This window comes from Bidens hawaiensis, unplaced genomic scaffold, assembly GCF_021521415.1.
Source record: "Bidens hawaiensis isolate Kalapana, Puna unplaced genomic scaffold, B.hawaiensis_p1.1 tig00035603_1, whole genome shotgun sequence".
Classification (NCBI taxonomy): domain Eukaryota; kingdom Viridiplantae; phylum Streptophyta; class Magnoliopsida; order Asterales; family Asteraceae; genus Bidens; species Bidens hawaiensis.
This window is the reverse complement of record NW_027496201.1, coordinates 177,527-187,280: the sequence shown is the minus strand read 5'-3', so window position 1 is coordinate 187,280 and position 9,754 is coordinate 177,527.

Genomic DNA, 9,754 nt, shown 5'->3' with positions numbered 1-9,754 from the left:
ATAATAAGGCCTGCGCGCGAGGCGACTTACGGGCTGTAAGAATAATGACAGCTTGCGCGCGAGGTGTCTTATGAGCTGTGTGAATAATAAAGCTTGCGCGTGAGGCGTCTTACGAGCTATAAGAATAATAACAGCTTGCGCGCGAGGCGTCTTATGAGCTGTATGAATAATAAAACCTGCGCGTGAGGCGACTTACGGGCTTGTAAGAATAATAACAGCTTGCGCGCGAGGCGTCTTATGAGCTGTGTGAATAATAAAACCTGCGCGTGAGGCGACTTACGGGCTTGTAAGAATAATAACGGCTTGCGCGCGAGGCGTCTTATGAGCTGTGTGAATAATAAAACCTGCGCGTGAGGCGACTTACGGGCTTGTAAGAATAATAACAGCTTGCGCGCGAGGCGTCTTATGAGCTGTGTGAATAATAAAACCTGCGCGTGAGGCGACTTACGGGCTATAAGAATAATAACAGCTTGCGCGCGAGGCGTCTTATGAGTTGTATGAATAATAAAACCTGCGCGTGAGGCGACTTACGGGCTTGTAAGAATAATAACAGCTTGCACGCGAGGCGTCTTATGAGCTGTGTGAATAATAAAACCTACGCGTGAGGCAACTTACGGGCTTGTAAGAATAATAACAGCTTGCGCGCGAGGCGTCTTATGAGCTGTGTGAATAATAAAGCTTGCGCGTGAGGCGTCTTATGAGCTATATGAATAATAAAACCTGCGCGTGAGGCGACTTACGAGCTTGTAAGAATAATAAAAGCTACTTTATGTCCCGCGCCACGTGCAGATGTTGCATGCGCGTGCGCGTAGACTTTGGTTTTGTGTTATGCGCCACTCGCAGATGTTGCATGCGCGTGCGTGTAGACTGTGATGTGTGAGCATGTGATGCGTAAGCATGTGTAATATGCGTGAGCATATGTGATGCGTGAGCATATGTGGTGCATGAGCATGTGGTAAGAGGATTCCCAACCTTTAAGTTTGGCGCGTAGCCATATGGGATATTATGAAGATTCCCAACCTTCAAGTTTGGCGCGTAGCCATACGGGATATTATGAGGATTCCCAACCTTTAAGTTTGGCGTGTAGCCATACGGGATATTATGAGGATTCCCAACCTTTAAGTTTGGCGCGGAGCCATATGGGATATTATGAGGATTCCCAACCTTTAAGTTTGGCGCGGAGCCATATGGGATATTATGCCAACCTTGAAGTTTGGCGCGGAGCCATATGGGATATTATGAGGATTCCCAACCTTGAAGTTTGGCGTGGAGCCATATGGGATATTATGAGGATTCCCAGCCTTTAAGTTTGGCGCGGAGCCATATGGGATATTATGAGGATTCCCAACCTTGAAGTTTGGCGCGGAGCCATATGGGATATTATGAGGGTTCCCAACCTTTAAGTTTGGCGCGTGGCCTGATGCGCGCATGCACGGCGATGGAGTGGTGACCCGTGAGTGCGCGTGCATGGCGGAGGTCTCTTGCGCAAAACCCAGATGGTGGTTTCCGCGGTGGCACATGCACGGCTACGGAGTGAGAATCCGCGGGCGCGCGTACATGGCGGCGGAAGTCTGGTAATTTCTGGATCTGCAATTTTAGAGTCAGATCTGCAACTTTAGACCTAAAATCCAGGTCTGTAATCTAGACCTAGATCTGTAAATCAGATCTGGACAGACCTGAAGCCCGGAGCAGATTTAAAACCATCACAAATCCGGAGACCTGATCATTCGAATCAGGTCGTTTCTTCTTGCCCAGATCTGGAAGCCTCTTTTTAGATCTAAGGATCTTTTTGAGCTTTGATAGAACAAGCCTTGAAGCCTTTTTCTGTAAACCTCCAGATCTGGGTTTTTCCTGGGAGAGATCCGACGGCCGAGATGAAGATCGAAGGGCCAGTTCGTTGCCGTCCCACGGATGGCGCCAATGTCGAAGCACGAAATGAATCTAACCTGATCCATGACTATGTTTCCACGGATTTTCGAGATGAACGAACCACGTCTTGATCTTCTTCATCAGCTGCGGCGGACCTGCAATGGCTTTTGGGGGTGTGGAGGCGACTGCTAAGATATCCTGAGGATTTCTTGTTTACAGACACAAAAAGTGGTGGTGGCTCTTATTGAGCATGCCCTCTAACAAGGAGGTGGAGACCTCCTTATATAGAGAGTCTCATGGCCACCATCATGGTACCCTAATGGGCCTAGCCCAATTAGGGTTACCTCCACAAAACCCCCTCAGCCCAATAACATTGTATTAGTCCATATAATAAAATAAGCCAAACATAATAGATTTAGGGTCGTAGAACCGGGTTTTAGTACCATACCCCTACAATATTTAAAATATGATAATTATATAATAATAAACCTTGATATTTTTATATAATACTCCCTCACGGTAGAAGCGGGAGAAAATCAAGCGCTCAAGTTTGAGTGAAAGACTATGAAGATACAAGAAGGACATTGTTGTTGGCTACGATTGAGCATGGTCAGGGGCGTGGGTTAGTTGGGGCCAGGGTTGGGTTGGCCTCGCCTCCATCCGTTTTTCGCCTGTTAGGGTAAATTTATCCTTTTACGAAAATTTGTATACATAGTGTAAATTTACTCGTTTCTGACTGAAATTTTGAGTCCGGCCTCCTCTGTTTTTTGCTCGGTAGTGTAAATTATCTTTTTTCAGCTGAAAATTTGTATACATAGTGTAAATTTTCTCGTTTCCGACCGAAATTTTGAACTCGGCCCCTTTGTTTTTCGCTCAGTAGTGTAAATTTCCTTTTTCGACCGAAAATTTTTATACATGGTGTAATTTACCCGTTTCTGACGGAAATTTTAGATCACCCCCCTCTAGTTTATGAATTTTTTTTTTAAATATTGAGGCTGGCCCTCGACGTGTATGTTCAGGCTTCGCTACTGAGCATGGTGACAACCAAAAAGAACTATGCTTCTAGTGGCGAAAAATGAAGATAGATCAGCGTTGGTTGGCCGATCAAAGAAGATCGACAACAGATGGATCATGGTCAAAGGATTACGACTAGGCATCGATGGAGGAGCTACAACTGTGGCGACACAAATTGTAGAGATATTAGCGATAATTAACCAATCAAAGATGATTGGAGATTTGGAGGCGCCATCTGGGCCGTGGCTAGGTGGAGGCGACTTAGCATGGTGAAAAGTATCGAAAACCTATTATATGTGTGTACAAACGTCCCTAAGGCAAGACGTGAAGGAAGGAAGAGAAATAATAAGTCAACAACTCTAAGCTTTAATACCAAATTAAATAATGAAAACTGATATTATGAATTACTAATCAATAATTTATATTTTGATTTCACGAAAACAATTATTGAGAAAATCTAATCAAATAATATCATGAAGCACGGTAACATTAGTTTTACAACTGAAAACCATAACAGCATAAACCATGTGGAAAATCCAAATTCCAAACAGCGTAAACCATGTTTGACTATTTTCATGTGTTAACCTTGATAAAACAAGTTATCGAAATTAATATTTTGAAAGCCAATATTTCTTTTTTATTTGAAGTTGAACTGCGTATTTCTATCATCGGGTAGACTTGAATAAAAGACTTCTTAACCCTTTAATATTTTCTAAAAGCTATGTCTTTGTTAATGGACCGTCAACCCGATTCGTTTTAGAAAGTCAGTATTGGTTTCCTTGTTTTTTTTAATGTAAACTTTATATAAAGCAAAATATAATCTATGAAATAAACTACTCTAATCTAGAGAGAAAACAGAGAATAAATCGTGATTTGTGATTATAACTTGTAAGTTATTACAAATGGCTAAACTAGATATTCATATCATCATCATATATCATATATGTTATACATGCATGTATTTTTCATCATTTATATCAAAGTTGATCAACAATGCATCACATGATGATCAATAATTTTTCATGCCTATCACTAATGATTTGTAGACATAATAGATACAATTCTTGTATTCCTAAAAGACATTTGGCTAACTTTGCAAGCTTAAATTGTAGGTTTTATACGCTAATGTTACATGTGGCAATCATATCACGTTATGAAAAATAAATTATTTGTTTTATAAAGTTGATACACATTCAGTAGAATAATCACACACGACATGTAAGTTTGGATCTACTAAAATCATACATGTTAAAACGAGTAACTATTATAAATCGGGCTAACTTAAATATGTTCAAGGGTCGATATTGTTCATGACCATTGTCTTTCTCTTACCTTGATCGTCGTCGCCACTAACACCATCACAATGTTTTAATATTCGGATTTTACCGTACGGGGTCGGGCTCATAAACGACACAATCGGTAATACCGACCGGTTTAAACTAGTTTTTAAAATATAACTTCAACTAAAAAAATGTCCGATACTACATAATTCCATAATCAATAATCAACTTCCAACAAAGTTTTTTTTTATAATTAAACGTCTACAATACGCTTATGACATTTAGGTGTTGAATGCATCTAGCTCATGACCGTTTAAAAGATGAAATTCACCATCATTGTCTACACCGTTAACATGAACATCAATCTTTTCACTTTCAACAATATGAAATAAGAAGTTTTAGTTACCAATATAGTAAATTTGAGTGATGGGAATTGAAAAGCCGCCAGGTTATAACGGAGAGTTTGAAAATAAAAACTCAAAAGTTTAACATTAGTATAAACCGGTTCATATGCACGCACCGATAATACTGGATTTTCTTGTGGTTTCGAAAACTAGACTGACACTCTAATTAGACCGAGATCTATTATACCTATGATGTCTACTTTAGCAAATACATCCGGTAATGCAAGCCGATTTGAACATGTTTTAAAAACATTGCATCGTTGGCATAAACAGGTCGTCAGCTAAAGCGTCGCTGGCAACAACTCCGCTCGTTGTAATCATCATCTTCATCACCACTACCATCACCGCTGGGACCAACTTTCAAACTATTTGTTTTTATTGGACCTTCGTTTTATAAATTTGACATTATTTTTTTTCCAAATTTAAATTTGACGTTTTATAGCTTTTGATTGGAATGAGAATAAGAATCGGTTGATGTAAAACTTAACTCGAAACAATAGTCCAAACCATTAAAGGGTGCTTCAATGCTAGTGTTTAAACTTTTAATTAACAAAAATCAAGTTGTTTGGAGCATTGTTTCGAGTTAAGATTTACATCAATCGATTCCTAATCTCAGTCCAATCAAAAGTCATAATACATCAATCTGAAATCTGGAAAAAAAAACCTAACGTCGTTAAGCTTTTTTTAACGGAGGTCAAATTGATAACAAATAGTGATATTTTCCAAATTGAAATCATTACCGACCAATTGAGTTAAGTTGGAATTACTAAAATACAAATTTTATAATGAAATAAACATTTGTAATTCACAAAGATACTAAAAACATTATTTAAACTCTATTAATAAAACTAAAGATAAAGTGTCACAAAAACGTTGGACTTGTGAGGGGGGAGTAGTTGGAGATCCATGGGCAAAACCGTAATTTTCAATCAGATGACACATCCGGACGTGAAACATTTCATAAAATACACTTTATAAATATTTTATTTATCTTGACTTATAATTTAATATTTATTTTAATTTAATAAGGTGGCTTAAAATGACCACTGGTGGCGTTAGTTGTCCAATTCTTCACGACGCGTAGATCGACCCAGATTCGGACACGTGTACGGTGATCAACAGTGTAAGTATCGTACACATTTTATTATTTACACGTTGCACCGGCCTTTTATTTAAATTGATCGATATGCCTCCTTTTAGTTTTATAATAAACATAAATGGTCCCTTAGTTTTGAAAATAATACTTTAACATAAAGATTTATGCATGTGTTTTAACAATGTTGACATTAGTTGATAACAAACATTTTAACAGTGTAAGAGTGATGATCGTATCTGATTACGTATGGTTGTATGGTTTAGTTAAGCATCGATTATTTTATTAATTTAAGGCGACAATAGTACTTGTGAACATAAAGTTTATGTATGTGTATGAACAATGTTGATATCAGTTGATAACAAACAATTTAACAGTGTAAGAGTGATGATCGTATATGATTACGTATGGTTATAACTTGTATGGGTAAGTTACATATTGTTTATTTCATCAATTTCGAGCAACATGTTAATTTAGAATCTGATGCTTTGTTTATGTGTACACTACAATGTGATGGAATACGGTTTTACAAAACAAAACTTTTAGTCAATTCAGATGTAGACTTCATAGTGGTGGTGCTTTTGGTAATGACAAACATTAGTAGAATAAAAACAGTGGGTAGAGTTTTTAAAATAGATCTTTAAGTCAAGCAAACAGATCTTTATGGGATATATGCGTGTAACTTTACCTCGTTTAAGGTGAAAGTTCGATAATGTGTTTTTATAGGAAAATTGGTTTTAAATACTCCCAACTATAATGTGTTGGCAAATAACAGGCTCAACTTTACACTTGGCTGGTGATGGTCCAAACTAAAGAGGTATTTGTTTTTAACAGTCCGCGACTAACTGTTAATAACCATCTGACGTGGAACGCTTACGTGGCTGTGAACTCTTTATTAACATCAGTGACATAATTGAACAAAATCATAACCCAAAACCACCTAATTGAGCAACTGAAGAACCCTAAAATCAAGCAACTGAGCAACTGAAGAATCCTAGTTGTTATACCCTTTCCTACAAACAATCTCTGACGCAGTGTACGCCGGATTCCCACACGCTATGTTAAAAAGCCCATCTTTACAAGACTCAGGCAACGCTGATTGTCCGATACCAGATATCTCCAAATTACCATAGTTATCCATGATCAAATTTTGTTGCTTCAAATTCTCTGTTAGTTACACCGTTTGGGTGACAGAAATGCAGCGTCGACATAATCTGTTGAAAAAACCGCTGTGTCGTGGCTTCCTTCATCCGTACGCAGGCGTGCGAGCTGCGTGAACAGCTCACTGCCAGCGGCAAGCTCTATAATTAGATAAATTTTCGTTTTTGTTGCTAACACCTCGTGTAGTTTGAGTATGTTGAGGTGATTCAGCCGCTGCATAGCGGCCACTTCACGGACTAGACGTGGCTCCATTGACGGATCTATAGTGGACGTTTTTCAATAACTTTAACGGCAAAGGATGAGTCGTTGATGAGTGAACGGCCACAAAATTGGGTATTTTAGTGTTCTTCAGTTGCTCAATTGGGTGATTTTAGGGTTATAATTTTGTTCAATTATGTCACTGATGTTTATATAGAGTTTACAGCCACGTAAACGTTCCACGTCAAATGGTTTTAACAGCTAGGATGGCCAACTCAACATCATACTAACGGAGTTATGAATCCATTAGTCGCGGACTGTTAAAAACAAATACGTTTTTAGTTTGGACCATCACCAGCCAAGTGTAAAGTTGGGCCTGTTATTTGCTAACACATCATAGTTGGGAGTATTCAAAACCAATTTTCCGTTTTTATATGATCTTAAACTAGCTACATACGCTCAACGAATACCACCACATTCTGAAAATGTATGAACAGTAAATGAGTAAACTAATAATGGTTTAAGATCAAACATATTTCGGTTTAGATTACAAAGGTTTTGATTACATATAATGTATATAAACTTTATAATTATCTACGGGAAATCTACTATTGAACAATACTTTACGATAGCTGACAAGTATACGAAGAGGACCGAACTTCAACTTTGTTAACCAATACAAAGTTACCATCCAAAAGCATAAACCGGGTGACGGATGCTCTATGGTGTAAATAATAACTTTAAAAGGACTAAAGAGTCATTATAGCCAATATAGAGAGGGTAAATTTGAAAGGTTTATTTGTATCAGTATCAACAATTATTTAGAAAACAATTCGAACGGCCAGCACGATATCAATGGGCCAGCTCAACGACCACTTTTCTCGCTGCATAATTTAATATGTTATTTTTTATTTTTATTTTTCTGAAAGGATTTAATATGTTCATTTAAACTTACTTAAAAGAGCATTTTTTAATATAGTGACTCGTCGAATAAACCTTTGACCTTGTTTTTATATAATTAGCATCAACCTGTGTTATTTGTTTATGATTTGATATTTTTGTGTTTTATAATTACCATGTTAATTACGTTGTTAAACTTATAAAGGACTGTATAAAATAACAAATCCTTTGATAATAATACGTGGAAAATTAACGTGCAAATGAATTTAACGTGTTAATTGTAAGAATCAAGTAGAGTAATTATATATACAAGTATAGTAATGATGTAAGAACTTTATAATGTAATTTCATAATTATATTACATGCATATATAATTAGTTAATTACTATACTTGATTATTATAATTAACATGTTAATTTCATTTTTATTTAATTCAAACTAATAATAATACTATGTATTTAATTTCCGTATACTTTCGCATTACCCAATTAATGAGAGAAAAAAAATCATAATCTATATAGACAAAAATCTTAATATTATCCGCACTATGTTTTGCGTAGTGTACTAATAGTAAGAAAAAAAGATCTAGGTTTCATACTATCACCTTTAACTTAAAAAGATTTCAAACTTTTAACGTTTTCTTTTTTCTGATCTTTATTTATTATGTTGTCCAGTATTTGTTTTATATACATTTTAGAAACTATCTATTCAAACAAATATATATATATATATATATATATATATATATATATATATATATATATATATGAGTAATGAAGCGATTACTACAATAATACGGTCGACTATTTAAATAATTTTTTAAATAAATTTCATTTATGATATAGTTTGATTTTCTCTAATAACTTTGTTCGTTAACATTTTAAAATGTTCTAAATATACAATTACGTTAAAAAAATGTTATCGACGTTCCGATACAAATGATTAAAAAGGGAACAGTAGTCAAAGTTAAATAACTTTTTGTATAGTAAATGCCTTTCACCACGTGTTTTGTCTGATATTTCGACTAGATGTAATCACGTACTTCGATTACCCAATGAAGGTATGTAACTACTTACACTGTATTATCGGGTTTAAAATACAAGAAAAAAATGATAAGATTAGATAGGAGAAGAAATGAAAAGATTTCATTTAGTTAAAAGGAATTCATGAATTAAAAGAAAAGAAAAGAAAAGAAAATGTTGATTACATTCTTGAGTTAGATCGGAAGTAAACGATAGGGAAAGAAATTGTAACTTTACAATTATGTCCTCATAGTAACATGAAAAATATAATTAAAATAGGGCAAATTAGTAATATTGTAATGGTCTATAAACTTTCCTTCACAATCATGCCATATTTGACAGGAAAGTTTTGAAGAAAAAAAGGCCTAAGTTTTCTTTGCATTCCCTTTATTTTCTTTTAATAAAAAAACTCAAGAATAAAAAAAAGAAGTTTTTTTTTAAACCCTTAAATAAAAAATTCAAGAATACAGTATTAATGTTATTTGTATTGTAACACTGAAAAAATTGTTGAGACGAGTGCTAAGTATTTCCAAATAGAGACAAACATTTCTTTATCAAGTGCTCATAACGTACCGGTACTAAAGAGAACAACATTGGTACCAATATTCATCATTTTAGTGGTTTTCAAATTAGTTGGTTCAATATTGTCAAGCGTCTTTCAATATCGATTTCGAACCGGTAGTGTACCGCCATAATTAGAACAACATACGGTTTGTCTTTTTTACGCATTGTGACTGTACAGGTATATACAGAGCCAAGGGGTGTGAGTTGGTCGATTTGGGAGGTTTTTGGCCAAACCCATAACTGACGTGT